This window comes from Monodelphis domestica, chromosome 2, assembly GCF_027887165.1.
Source record: "Monodelphis domestica isolate mMonDom1 chromosome 2, mMonDom1.pri, whole genome shotgun sequence".
In the NCBI taxonomy this organism is placed as follows: Eukaryota; Metazoa; Chordata; class Mammalia; order Didelphimorphia; family Didelphidae; genus Monodelphis; species Monodelphis domestica.
This window is the reverse complement of record NC_077228.1, coordinates 503,365,995-503,380,422: the sequence shown is the minus strand read 5'-3', so window position 1 is coordinate 503,380,422 and position 14,428 is coordinate 503,365,995.

Genomic DNA, 14,428 nt, shown 5'->3' with positions numbered 1-14,428 from the left:
CTCTACCATGATGTTCTCTATATTTGCTCCAGCCCAGACTGATCTTTCTTCAAACTTTTTAAGTTGCACACTTAATAATACCTTGAAAATCATAAGTTATTTGACCTTTGTTGGCTGTTTCATCTCTTTCACATAGGAGTAAGGAAGTGTCACCTACAATGGAAGTTTTTTTAGACTGAGAACTTAAAAGATTTAGAGCTTTTGGGTCTTAAAATTTGTTTATCTTAAAAAGCCATCAATTTTTACAAAGATGGAAATTGAGGTACAGAAGTTAGGTGACTTGCCCAAGGTCTCTCATCTTCTAAGTGGTACATCTGTGATTCAAATCCAGGTCCTCAGCCTTTTCCATATATTTTTATATATCCTTATTGCCACAGTACCTTGAACAGAGGTAAGCACATAAGCACTGAATATCTATCTCCCTAAATGATCAACAAATAGAATTGAATGGATTGTATAAGATCACCTAGAATTGTGGCTCTCAAGCTGGACAAATTCTTCAGTTTGACCCCTTCATTTTATAGAAGAAATTGAGGTGATGAAATGACTTGCCCAAGGTCTCCTGATTATTAGCAAAGGTAAAATTTGAATCTAGAGTCTCTATGTTGCCAAAGTTCATTTGTAAGTTGTCTATTTGGAGCTCAACATACCTTCCCTATTCCCTTCACAGAAATCATTTTATCTGAGGTAGTAGAAAAAAGCCCAAATTTAAAATCAGGAGAACTGGGTACAAATCCTACCTCTGAGAGTTGACTAGCTCTAGGATCATTAGCAAGTCACTTAAGTCTCCTAGACACATTATCCTCAGCTATAAAATGAGGGATAACAATATTTTCTCTACTAAAGTGAGGCACAGCAAAAGTGATCTGCAAATCCAAAATCTGTGTTTACTCCCTCTAATGGGAACAGGCAACAAATCATGGATCTAATATCTTTTTTTTTTTTGCATCAATGCTTCACCAAGGGGAGGCCCCCAAATAGGTTTTCATGGACTGGCTCAAGAAGCTGATTTTTAAGGTAGTTACTTTAAGAAACTACATAAATATGTGTGACTTTGGGTAAGTCAGCTTCCCTGGGCCTCGGTTTTCTCATCTATAAAATGAAGGAATCAGTCTAGACAGTCTTTCAGGTATCTTCTGATATTGATCCTTAAATCTCTACCTGTTGAAATCCATCTCTTCCTTCAATGCCTACCATGGATGCTCTCCCTTTCAAGACCCTTGGCATATCAGTTAGAGTATTGGATCCAGAGGCAGGAAGATCTAGATTGGAATCCTACTTGTGACTTTCTAACTTTGTGATCATGGATAAGTTATATAATATCTCTCATTTTTTTTAAATGGACTGGGGGGGGGGTGTGTGTGAGCTACATGGCCTTTAAGATCACTTCCTGCTCCAAATGTAGGTTTTTATCATCCTATGTATTTAAGTGACTTCTCCTTCCAAATTGTTATAAAGTACTTTTTTCCTGGATCTCTCTTCCTTACCTAAACAACATTTGTTTAATTTCATATTTACTGACATAAATGACATGGACACCCGTTGGTATATTGTAAGGTCCTTGATGGCAGGGACTTCTTTCATCTTTCATTTCTGTATTCTAGTTCCTTAGCCCTGCCCAGAATAAGTCCCTAATAAATGTTGGCTGCATTGAAATTGATTGCACTGGGGCAGCTAGGTGGTACAGTGTGGGTAGAAAGCCAGGCCTGGAGTCAGGAGGTCCTGGGTTCAAATTTGTCCTCAGATACTTCTAGCTGTGTGATCCTGGGCAAACTACTTAACCAAGACTCCCTATCCCTTGCTGCTCTCCTGTCTTAGAAGTGATACGAAGACAGAAGGTTTTAATTTTTTTGTTTGCTTAAATGTTGCTTATTATATGAGATGGCTATCTGAAAAGGGAAAGGGAAGGGATACTGTGGAAAACAGTGGTGAATTTCTAAAAATCTAAGGTAGAATTTGAACTCTTTCTGACAACACTTAAAGGAGTATCCCTGGCATGAAGAATGTATGTACACAAAGAATGTATGTGTACCTTTCTTCCTTGGCCCTAAGAATAGGATTTTGTGATATTTTGAGCTGGAAGGGACTTCAAATGTCAGTTCATCAGATTCAGAGTTCTTAAACTTTAATGTGTCATGGACCCCATGGGCAGTCTGCTGATACCTATAGACCCCTTCCCAGATTAATTATTTTTTAGTATGTAAAATGAAACACATAGGGTTTCAAAGGAAACATGTTACATTGAAATATAGCTATTGAAATATTTTTAAAGCCCAAATTCACCAACCTCTGGTCTAGTCTAACACTTTCAATTTCACTTTAAGGCAAGGGAAACTGATGACTAGAAAACTTAAGGGACTATTTGGGCAGCTAGGTAGCTTAGTGGATAGTATCAGGCCTGGATTGAAGAGAACCTGAGTTCAAACCTGGGCTCAGACACTTCCAAGTTTTGTGACCTTGGGAAAGTCACTTACCTCCAATTGTCAACCTGACCACTCTTCTGCCTTGGAAATGATATCAACTGGTATCAGCTCTAAGACAGAAGGCATTAAATAAAGAAAAGAAAAAAAAACCCTATCCAATAATAGTAATTAGCAGAAATTGGATGTGAATTACAAATTCCAGAGGCTATCATTGGTCTTTGTATCCCTAGAGCCTAATATATAGTATCTGCTTAGTCTACGCTTATGAATTGATTGAGCCCTGGCTCCAAGTTTGGAGCTCTTTTAAATCATTCCCTTCTCATTCCATTAAAACAAAAACAAAAACAAGGGTATGAAGGTGGGGTGGGAGGTAGCACTCATCCCTTCGTCAATCTAGAAAAACACAGAACCACCAAAACAGTTGCAAAAGAACATGTCTTTAATCAGGACAAGGGAGATAATGCCTCCTAAGAATGGCCACCCCTACCAAATCACACACTCTGATTCTACAAGGAGCCAAACCCTTGAGACTCTAGGAACAATGTCTCCAGGAAAATCCACCACAAATTAGAATTTCCCTTGGACTAAACAACTTGGGGGTTCTATTTGGGAGTATACCCAAAGAAAAACAACTGATATCTTACATAGAGGCAATTAGATAGCACAGTGGATAGAATGCCAGGCTTGGAGTTGGAAGGGGCAGCTACGTGGCTCAGTGGATAGAGAACCATAACTGCTTTGGTGGTTCTGTGTTTTTCCAGGTTGACACTTGGAGTGATGTAATGATTAAGTACCAATGGTTACAAAGAAGGGAAACTCAAAACAGGTTTATGTGGCTAGCCCTGGATGCCCACCTTCTTTTATAAAAATTAATTTATGTGTTGGTTACATTAACCTTTCCAGGTATTTTCTTCCCTCCTTATCTCCCTTCTCCACACCAGAAAAGGTATCCTTTGAGCACAAAAAAGTATATATAATCTATTTCTCTTTTGTTTCTATATATCAGTTCTTTCTCTGGAGGCTGATATTGACAAGTTATTCTTCAAACATTAATTCTGCAGCTATGTGTAATATTCTCTTAGTTCTCATTTCACTTTTCCCTACTTTCATGAAGTTCTTTCTCTGTCTTTTAAAAAAGTAGTCTGCTCATCATTTCTTAAAATATAGTAGTATAGGGGGCAGCTGGGTAGCTCAGTGGATTGAGAACCAGGCCTTGAGACGGGAGGTCCTAGGTTAAAATCCGGCCTCAGCCACTTTCTAGCTGTGTGACCCTGGGCAAGTCACTTGACCCCCATTGCCTAGCCCTTACCACTTCTGCCTTGGAGCCAATACACAGTATTGACTCCAAGACGGAAGGTAAGGGTTTAAAAAATAATATAGTATTTTACCATCACAACCATATACCACAATCTGTTTAGCCACTCTCCAACTGATGGACATCCCCTCAATTTTCAGTTCTTTGCTACTACAAGGAGAGCTGCTATAAATATTTTGGAACATATAATTTATTTTCATTTTTCCCTAATCTCCTTGAGACAACAATGATATTGTTGAGGCTGAGTACATTCAGTTTTATAACTCTCCGAGCATAATTCCTGATTTCTCTCCAAAATGCCTAAATCATTTCACAGTTCTACCAACAGTGTATTAGTATCTCCAATTTTCCACATCTCCTCCAACATTTGTCGTTTTGCCCTTTTACAATTTTAGCCAATAGCCTAATTTCTTTTTTAAAAATTCCTTACAAATCAAGTAAGGTCCTTGCAGCTAGTCAATCAACAAGCATTTATGATATGTCTTCTATGTGCCAGTCATTGTGCTAAGTATTAAGTATACAAAGAAAGACAAAAACAAAACAAAACATCAAACCAAGAATGAAGAAGATAGTTCCCTGTTCTCAAGGAGCTCACAGTCTAACAGGGGAGATAATGTGGAGAAAAAATCGAGCAAAGATTTGATGGAAGGTAATCTCAGAGGGAAGATGGATATTGGGAGTGGGAGCATAGAAAGGCTTTCTGCATTAGGTGAGATTTGAGCTGAATCTTGGAGGAAGCCAGGGAAGCCAGGAGGCAGAGAGGAAAGGAGAGAGGACATTCAAAGCATGGAAGCAAGAAAGGGCATTTTGTGTTTGAGGAACAGTAAGAAGGTTAATGTCACTGGATCCCAAAGTATATGGAAGTGAGAATGTCTAAGAAGACTGGAAAGGTGGGAAAAGGCAATTCCCCCTCTCAAATGGGAATTTATTATCAGTGCCACTAGAGCTTATTAAATGCATATGTGTGTGTAGGGAGTGTGTGATATATTTAAACCCATGCTTAAGAAGAGCTTTTGGACTACAGAAGGAAGGAGAAATTGGATTGAGGAGAGAATTGAAACAAGAAGATCAACCAGAAGGCCTTTTCAGTAGTCCTCTGCTTCCAGTTTTCCTGGCTTTTTCAAGACCCAACTGAATCCTACCTTCTACATGAAGTCTTTCCTGATCCCTCTTAATTCCAGTGCCTTCCCTTTATTAATGATCTCCTATTTCTCCTCTACATAGCTGTTTGCATGTTGTTCCATCCCATCCCCCCAAATTAAACTGAATTTCTTAGAAGCTGGGACTCTTTGTGCCTATTCTTTGTATAGAAGTGCCTGGCACATCGTTGTTGTTGTTGTTGATCCTTCATTTTCAAAGAGGTCAGATGACTTCATGGGGTGACGTCTTGACTTGCTCATGACTTGGATTTAAGTAAGGCAGAATTGCACAGAGTTGTCAGCCTTACTCTCTCTCTTCCAAAGTCATTGACGTCCAACTGTAAGACAAAAGGCAGGACAACTGATGATGCCCAGGATGTATAACCCAACTGTAAGTGCTGCCACAGCCTAGGAACAGATTGTTCTCACCCACCCATTCTACTGGGAGAAGTCTTCCTATGCATGGGATTGACATACTCTTAACTTACTGATGAGTTGGAGGCCTGATTTAGCCCGTCTGTCAAAATTATTTTACCCTGAGTAAAATGGACCCACAGGGGAAAGTTGAGTGAGAAGTGGATACTAATGGTGAATGAGCAGCCCTGAAAAGGCCCTGTAAGCCCTTACACAAGAGGTACTAGTCCTCCCTGAATACCCCATAATAGTAAGCACATAGTAGGTGCTTAATAAATGCTTATTGACTGACCAAATAGTCCAAGTGAGAGGGCTGAACCAGGATGGAGAATGAAAAAATGATGGTTTTTACAAGGCCTGTTGTCTATCCTTACTTCAAACCTTCACAGTTCTGTACACATCAGAGGATATTCAATAAATGTGTTTCATTGACTGGCTGATTTGGGCAGTGTTGAGTTTTTTTTTCCCTTGGAGCTCCTTTCCTGATAACAATTACTCCATAAAATAAACTCTTTATTATCCACAAGTGGATTATCCATGGCAGAAGTTTAATAGCAGTGGTTTCCCTGGTTCCTACTGTCCGCCCCTTTCTGTCAGTTGCTGTGTATTCGAGGAAGATAAACTCATTTCAATATTATCTAAGCAAAACCTAAGTGGGAAGGCAAATCCCTGGCTGCAAAATAAGCATGTAATGTATTCAAAGCCTCACGTAAATGATCTGGGTACTGCCTGCTGCTTTGAGATTGTACCAGACATTCCCTCTGCTTGTAAATGCTGAGAAAGGAGAACTGTTTCTGAACAAGTAGTCCTGGTGATGCTTACTTCTCCTCAACCTCCATACATATGAGAGGTGTCTGATAGGCAAGGTCTCTTGACCAATGAAGCTATTGTCAAGCATCTTGGAATGCCAAGTCTAGGAAAGGTTATTTCTCCAACAGACATGCAAGATCCAACAGTCAGTCAACAAGAATTTATTAATTATTGTTTAATTGTTTCCTGGCAGAAATTCTAGAGTAGTTCGTCATTTCCTTCTCCAGGTCATTTTACAAATGAGCAAACTGAGGCAAACAGGATTAAATGACTTGGCCAGGGTCATACTATTTGTAAGTATCTGAAGTTGGATTTGAACTCAGGAGATGAGTCTTTCTGACTCCAGGCCCAGCATTCTATCCACTGTGCCACCTAGGGGCCCCAAGCATTTATTAGGTACTTATGATATACTAGGCACTGTGCTAAGGTTTGGGTATTAAAGAATGACAGAAGATGGTCTCTTTCTTTAAAAAAACTAATAGTCTCATATGGGTATGTTTATATATATATATATATATATATATATATATATGTATAAATATATATATAAATATGGGGGGTATGGGGTGCTCAGGGAGGAATAGTATCTCTGGTATGGAGGGCTTGTCATGCCCTCCTAGGGCAGCTCTCCAGCCTCTGACCCCCACCTGACACCCAGCTCTCACTTGTGGCTCCCAGTAGCTGCTAGCATGTGGCAGCGGCCACACCCCGGGCAACGACTTTGACAGGCCAGCTAAACCTTGCGAGGGTAGCCATCGTGTTGGCGTCGACCCCTGGTGAACCAGGGCTTTGCTCACCCAGCATGTGAAGACTGCTTCGGCCAAACAGACGAAAGAAACCACTAAGAAGGTTCAATGGCTGAGATGGCGACACAGCAAAGCACTGTGGAGTGCTCAGGGCGTGTTGGAGCACAAAAAGACAACACAGCCATCCAATGCAGCTGAGGAAGTCTCCAGATGTAACGACGTTTCATGCCATTGGACCCAGGCTTCCAATGCCGAGAGAGTGGGACTGTCTCTGTGCATCGATTTTTCCACTTAAATCTCCTTCATGCACAAGTGTTTTTGCGCACACTCATCTACATCACAGATGAAAGAGCACAAAGACAGTTGTCATCCTAGGTTACCGAGAGACTACTACTATATAAATATAAATATAAATATAAATATAAATATAAATATATATATATATATACATGTATATATATATATAACACATTGTAAAGACTTTAAAATACTAAGGAGGATTTCTTATTTGATACTGGAGATAGAAGGGAGCCATTGGAGTTTACTGAGTAGGGATTTAACTCGGGCAGATCTGTACTTTAGGAAAATCCCCTTGACTACTGGATTGGGCTGGGAAAGAGGCTTGAGGCTGTGATGGCAGGACCTTAAAACCAAGTCAGACCAATCAATCAAGAGTATACTTAATACTATACTTATACTTAACCTATCAGGCATTGTGCTGGACCCAGAGGAGAAAAAAAACACAGTGCTGACTCTTAGGGAATTTCATATGAAGAGAAGAAGTTCTGAGGGTTCAAGTAATGTCTAAGGTCATACAGAGTTATTCCCTTTGAACAACTGGAATGATTTAAAAGGCTTAGCTGAAAGGTGACTTTTACCAGCCGGTCCCAAATCTGCCCTTGTGAGACCAAGTAGAGTGAAGGGAGGAATGCAATAGAAGGGAATAGATTCCTGGACTTGGCGTCTTGGACATCTTGATTCAAATCCTTTTTCAGACACTTGTGTGACTTTGAGCAAGTCACTTAACATCTCTGAGAATTCCTTTCCTCATCTGTAAAATGAAGGTGTCAGCCAGATGACCTCCAAGTTCCCTCCTAGCTCTAAATCAATGATCTGATGAATCTGTTTCTTCTTCCCACATGAAAATCTTTCAAATAATAAAGACTTCTATTATAACCCCTCTGAGTTTCTCCCTTCTGGGCTATGCATCCCCAATTCCTTCAATTTGGTTTCTTGTGACTTGGTTACAAAAATCCTTTCATTGTCCAAGTAACTCCTCCTAGATCTCTGCTTTATCATGGTGGAGAGGCTTGCATAGGTCAGGGAAAGTATGAGCTAGGCTGAGCAGGGTTATTAAGACAGACAGGTCAAAGTGGAAAGTTCTGACGGAAGTGTTCATCAGAGAAGGAAATGGCAAACAATTCCAGCATCTTTGCAAAGAAAATCTTTGGCCAGTATTAAAATGAGGAAAATATAAGACTGGAAGATAAGCCCCTCAGATCAGGTGTCCAACACACTGCTGGAGAAGAGTGGAGGACCACTACAAGTAGCTTCAGTATTAATTAAGTGACTGGGCCAAAGCCGAAAGGAAGTTCAGCTTCAGGTGCATCTGGTGATGAAAGGAAAGTCAGATGCTGTAGAGATCAATATTGCATAGGAACCTGGAATGTAAGATCTAAGTTTACCTTGAGCCAGGGTAAGATAGATGTGATCAAACAGGAGATGGAAAGATTATACATTGATATCTTAGGTGTTAGTGAATTTAAATGGACAGGAATAGGTGAATTTAATTCAGAGGATCATTATATATTATATATACAAATATACTAGAAGAAATGGAGTAGCTCTCAGAGTCAATAAAAAGGACAGGAAAGTAGTACTGGAGTATAAAAATGACAATGTATTTAACAATTTAAAAATATTTCAATATTTTTTAATTTTTATATTTATTTATATATTTATTATATAATTTATATTGATTTATATATTTCATTTATTTATTTATATATTTTATATATTTATATATTATTATTTTCATATATATTATATATTAAATTTTAAATATTTTTTAAAAGGCAAACCATTCAGCATTACAGTAATATAAATCTATGCTTCAATCACTGAGGCCAAAGAAGCCAAAGGTTCTATGAAGACCTACAGCATCTTCTAGAAATAACTAAAAAAATGTTATATTCATCAGAGGGGATTCAAATGCTAAAGTAGAAAATCCAAAGAAAATTGGAATAATGCATGAGTTTGGCCTTGGAGTACAAAATGAAGCAGGGCAGAGACTAATAACATTTTGTCAAGATAACTTGCTGGTCTTAGTAAACACTCTTTTTCAACAACCCAAATGTGACTCCATATGTGGACATCACTCTGGTCGATATCAAATAAGACTGGGAGTTGACTGTGGCTCAGATCTTGAACTTATTGCAAAATTCAGACTTAAATTGAAAAAAAACAATAGGGACAACCATCAGTCTATAGAGGTGTGACCTAAGTAACATCCTCTATGAATATGAAGTAGAAGTAATGAATAGATTTAAGGGATTAGAGCTGGTAGATAGAGTGAGTGAAGAACTATGGATAGGGCTTTGCAATATTGTATAGGAGGTAGCAACAAAAAACATCACAAAGAATAAGATGACTAAGAAAGCAAAATGACTGTCTAACAAGGTTTTACAAATATCTGAGGAAAGAAGGAAAGGGAGAGGGAAAGATATACCCAACTGAATGCAGAATTTCAGAGAATAGGAGGGAGAGAGACAGTTTTCTTAAATGAGCAATGCAAAGAAATAGAAGCAAATAATAGGTAACTGTCAAGTACCCTTAACCAGGTCTAGACCATCTGCTGAAATGGTTTACTCAGTTGTGGCCACTGCGCATGCTACAACTTCTTGGAGCCACAGTGAGAGCTGGGGTGCATGCAGATGGACATCGAAGGAGGAAAACAGGACTGAAAAGGGTTCAGCAAGCCCTCACACTAGAGGTACTAGTCTTCCCTGAACATCCCATAACTCTGAAGCAGGGGGAGGGGAAAAGAGAGGGGATGAGTACGACAAGGTTGTATATTATTACCTTCATTTATTTAACTTATATTCAGAATATGTTATGCAAAATTCCAGGCTGGAAAAGTAAAAAATTGGAATTAAGGTGGTCAGGAGAAATAGCAACAATTTCAGATATGTAGATAGTAACACTCTGATGGCAGAAAGTAAAGAATTAAGAAGCCACTTAATAAGGGTGAAAGAGGAGAGGGTAAAAGCTGGCTTCAAGCTTAACTTAAAAACAGCAACAGCAAAAATCCAAAATCTTGGCAACTGATCCCACAAATCCCTGGCAAATAAAGGGAGGAAATATGGGAACTGGGTCAGATTTTATATTCTTGGGTTCAAAGATCACTGAAGATGATGACTGCAGCCATGAAATTAAGAGATACTTGCTCCTTGAAAGGAAAGCTATGGCAAATCTTGATAACAAACTAAAAATCAGAGACATCACCTTGCTGACAAAGGTCTATATAGTCAAAACCTTAGTTGTTCCAATAGTGATGTATGCTTTCAAGTTATGGATATTGAAGATGACTTTTGAGAGTCCCTTGGACATCAAAGAGATCAATCCAGTCAATACTTAAAGGAATTAATTCAGTCTATTTACTGGAAGACCAAATACTGAAGCTGAAGCTTAAATACTTTGACCACATAATGAAAAGACAGGACTCATTGGAAAAGTCTCTGATGTTAGGAAAGATTGAAGGTAAAAGAAAAGGGGATGAGGGGAATGACAAAGGATTAGGTGCATTCAGTGTTATGGAAGCAATGAACATGAGCTTGAACAGACTTTGAGAAATGATGGAGGATAAAAGGACCTGGTGTGCTATGATCCATGGGGTCATCAAAGGTTGGACACAACTAAACAATTGAACAACAAAATCCAGATAAATCTCTTCTGGCTGTAGTTGAACTTTTTAATATTCAGAAACCCTGAAGTTTCCAGGATCCTTCTCATTCAACAGCAATGTGAAATTCTCAACTGGTATAGATTGGCATTTCTCCTTTTCCATATTTCCTCAACTAGTGTGATTTTTGTTTAGATCTGCCCAACTCATTTAAAAAAAGCTAGCATTTACACATTACTTTAAAGTTTTCAAAGTATTTTACATTTGTCATCTCATTTGATCTTCATATTCTTTTGAGGTAGATGCTATTATTATTACCATTTAACAAATGAAAAAAAAAACGGAGGTAGACAGGGTTTAAGTGACTTGCCCAGAGTAATTCAACTAGTAAGCATTTGAGGCTGGATTTGAATTTAGACCTTCCTGATTTGAGTAGGTGGTAAAGTAAGTAGAGGACCAGCCCTGTAGTCAGGAATACCTGAGTTTAAATCTGACCTCAGATATTTTACTACCTGTGTGACCCTGGGCAAGTCACTTAACCCTGTTTGCCTTAGTTCCTTATCTGTAAAAAGAACTAGAGAAGGAAACAGCAAACCATTCCAGAATCTTTACCAAGAAAACCCCAAATGAATCAAGAAACAGTCAGACAATTCTGAAATGGTTGAGCATCAAATTCCTGATCCTAGGTCCCATGCTCCGTCTATTATTCCACTTAGCTAAAAGATTTCCTCTGGATTTATACATTTTCCCTAGGTCCCAGGCAGTGCTCATAAAAGATAAGTGTTGCTACTTGTCCAGCCCACTTCGTTTTCTGGCAAGGCGTCTCCTTGATGATATCATTTCTAGTGTTGCTATACCCAAGCCATTGTTAGTAGTATATTACAGCCTGCTGGTAGTTATCGATATTTCCCCATTGTTTTGGAGATTACCTCTAATTCTGATTCTCCTGAGATCATGGTGTTTCATGTTTCATAGGCAAATGGCAGCCCTGGAAGATACTGGGGTTCAAGGATGGGCTTTTATGCCAGTATGCAGTTTAGGGTCACCCAAAACACAACTCAATCCTCCTCCAAATACTATTCAGACCAAGTTCCTTCTATTTAATTCTGGGTCCAGTTTATAGTTTATCTACAGCAGCTCCATGAGATATTAATATTGATATCTATTGATGTCTAAGAAAGGCAGAGTGGTATAGTGGATAGAGATGCCCCTGTCTCCCAAGCTAAGAAGACCTACGTTCAAGTTCTGCCTCTGACATACTGGTTGTATAACCCTGGGTAAACCATGTATCCTTTCATGGCTCTAGGCAGCTCTCCAATATAGAAGGTGCTGACCTGTACTGGTAGAGGGAGTTTCATCATCATAATCATCAGTAGTACTCCATACTATTGAAATGACAAGTAGAGGGGCAGCTAGGTAGCTCTGGGGATAGATTATGCCAGGTCTAGAGATGGGATCTGGCCTCAGATACTTCCTGGTAAAGGGCTGACTCCCATTGCCTAGCCCTTATTGATCTTCTTCCTTGGGACAGATACTTAGTATTGTTTCTAAGGCAGAAGGTAAGAGTTTAAAAAAAAAGAAAGCACAAGTATAGTCCCTAGTCCCCATTTATGTCTTTATGCTCTTCAAAAGAAAGTTCTAGAAAAGGTGGACTTTTTTATTCAGGAAGAAAAAACAAATACCTTAAAAACAAGTCAGCTTTCACATTCAGTAAAATTGGTACAATCTCACTTGCAGCTACAGACTCAAAAAAAGAAGCTGAGAATGAGCAGTTGAAATCATATATAAAGGTTAACATGTATTTATTTTTTCACTATTATTATGGTCAATTAAATGAAAGACTCAAAAATAAAAAGTCATTCCTTCATAGTTTTAAAAGGAATTTAAATTGGGAACTTTAAATAAGTATCGAGTAGTTTCAGTAAGCAAAAAACAAAAACAAAAACAAAAACAACTGGTCTAAGTGCCCAATTGCACTTCCTATTTTGTACAATATATGGCTTTTCGTCCACTTGATTTTTCCAGTATGCTTAGTTAGGTTTGTCTTTAATGATGACAATGGATTTTATTGAGAAGGTTTTGTAGTATTCTAGGCATGCTTTTATGACACCTGTAAAAGGGAGCATATTGTTAGGGAAAGCATCTTCTCTTTCTGTTCTGTTGAGGACATTCATTTCCTGTGACAATGGAAAACATCTTAGGTGATTGGATTTTTCCATTGATATTGTTAAGAGCTAACATCTCCATGGTCACAGTTATCATTGAATCCTCCTTTGGCACACCAAGGCTGCTTTTTTTCTTCTATGGAGTCAAGTGCATTTTTGTAATTAGCAAACAGGAGTCATTATGGGTTCATACTCTACACTTCCAAGTGATTGTGTGTCCATCGTAAAATTGAAAATGGATTTTAATTCTGTTTTTAAGCCTAAGTCAAGCCAGCATAGGATTTAATACTCTCCCACACCAAGAACTCATCCATGTAACTACACTCTTCACCTACTTTCTGGAGAAACTTGTCTCAAGGTCAAGCTTTGATCTTAGAATTAAACTTTACTCAGGTAGCCTCCAGTCATTTGAGTCTCAATTCTATTATTTTAGTTTGTATCTCTACCATGATAGTGCAACCTCATCCACCACCCAATTAACTCAAATGCAAGTTGACGCAACCACAGCCTTTGTAGACTACTCTCATGTCTGCAGACTATTCCTGCCACCTAAGTAGCACTTCCATCTCCCAATGAGGAAGTCATTGGGAGGGACTGAGGGGACCCTTAATTTATGTGCTCATTCAAATGTCCACTGCTGTATAAGGGATAGTCAGGGAGTTCTAGCGTCTTTGATGTGAGGACTTGTCAAGCCCCCTTTACGGTTGGGAATCCATCTTTGTTATCTACCTGTCAGTCAACTCTTGCCTGTGGCTCCAAAAGATTGTAGCATGTGTAGCAGCCTCACTCTGGTAAATTCATCTCAGCAGACAGACTAAACCAGGTGAAAGATAATGGAGAGGCCTCAAACCCATCAGTGACTTACGGTGAATGGGGCAATGTCTGCCCCAAGCATGTGAAGATTCCCCTCAGGGAAATGGCCAGATAAAAAGAATATTTTCCACTGGCCATGGAGGCAGCTGAAACAAGCTGAAACAAGCAGGACACCAACATCATCCACAGGCATATCGATGTTTGTCCTGTTGTTGGATTTAGATAACTCTGGAAGAGAGAGTGAGACTTTGTGTAACTCTGCCTCACTCAAATCCAGTTTATGAGCAAGTTAGGACATCTCCCCAAGATGCCATTGATCTTTATCAAGAAAAAACAAAGGATGAATAACAACAACAACAAAATGTCTGTCAATCAAAATTGTCTTCCATGGGTTTTAAAATTAATATTCAATAACTATTATATTTTATAAAGTTTTATTAATAATAACTAAAGTAAAAGAACTACCTAAATCCAGCCTCGTCACAGGAGAAGAGAGCAAGGGAGAAGTTATAGCAAACTTATAAAATAATAACATGATCACCCAAATGTGGAGGTGCAGGAGAGATTAAAGGGAATTTTGGGAAATACTAAGGGACTTCTGGGGGATGAATTCCAAAGGTTCAAAATCTCCATTTATACATTTCCCTTTGCCAGGGGAAGCCCAAATGATATACTGTCAGATCAATCAGAAGGAAGGGATAC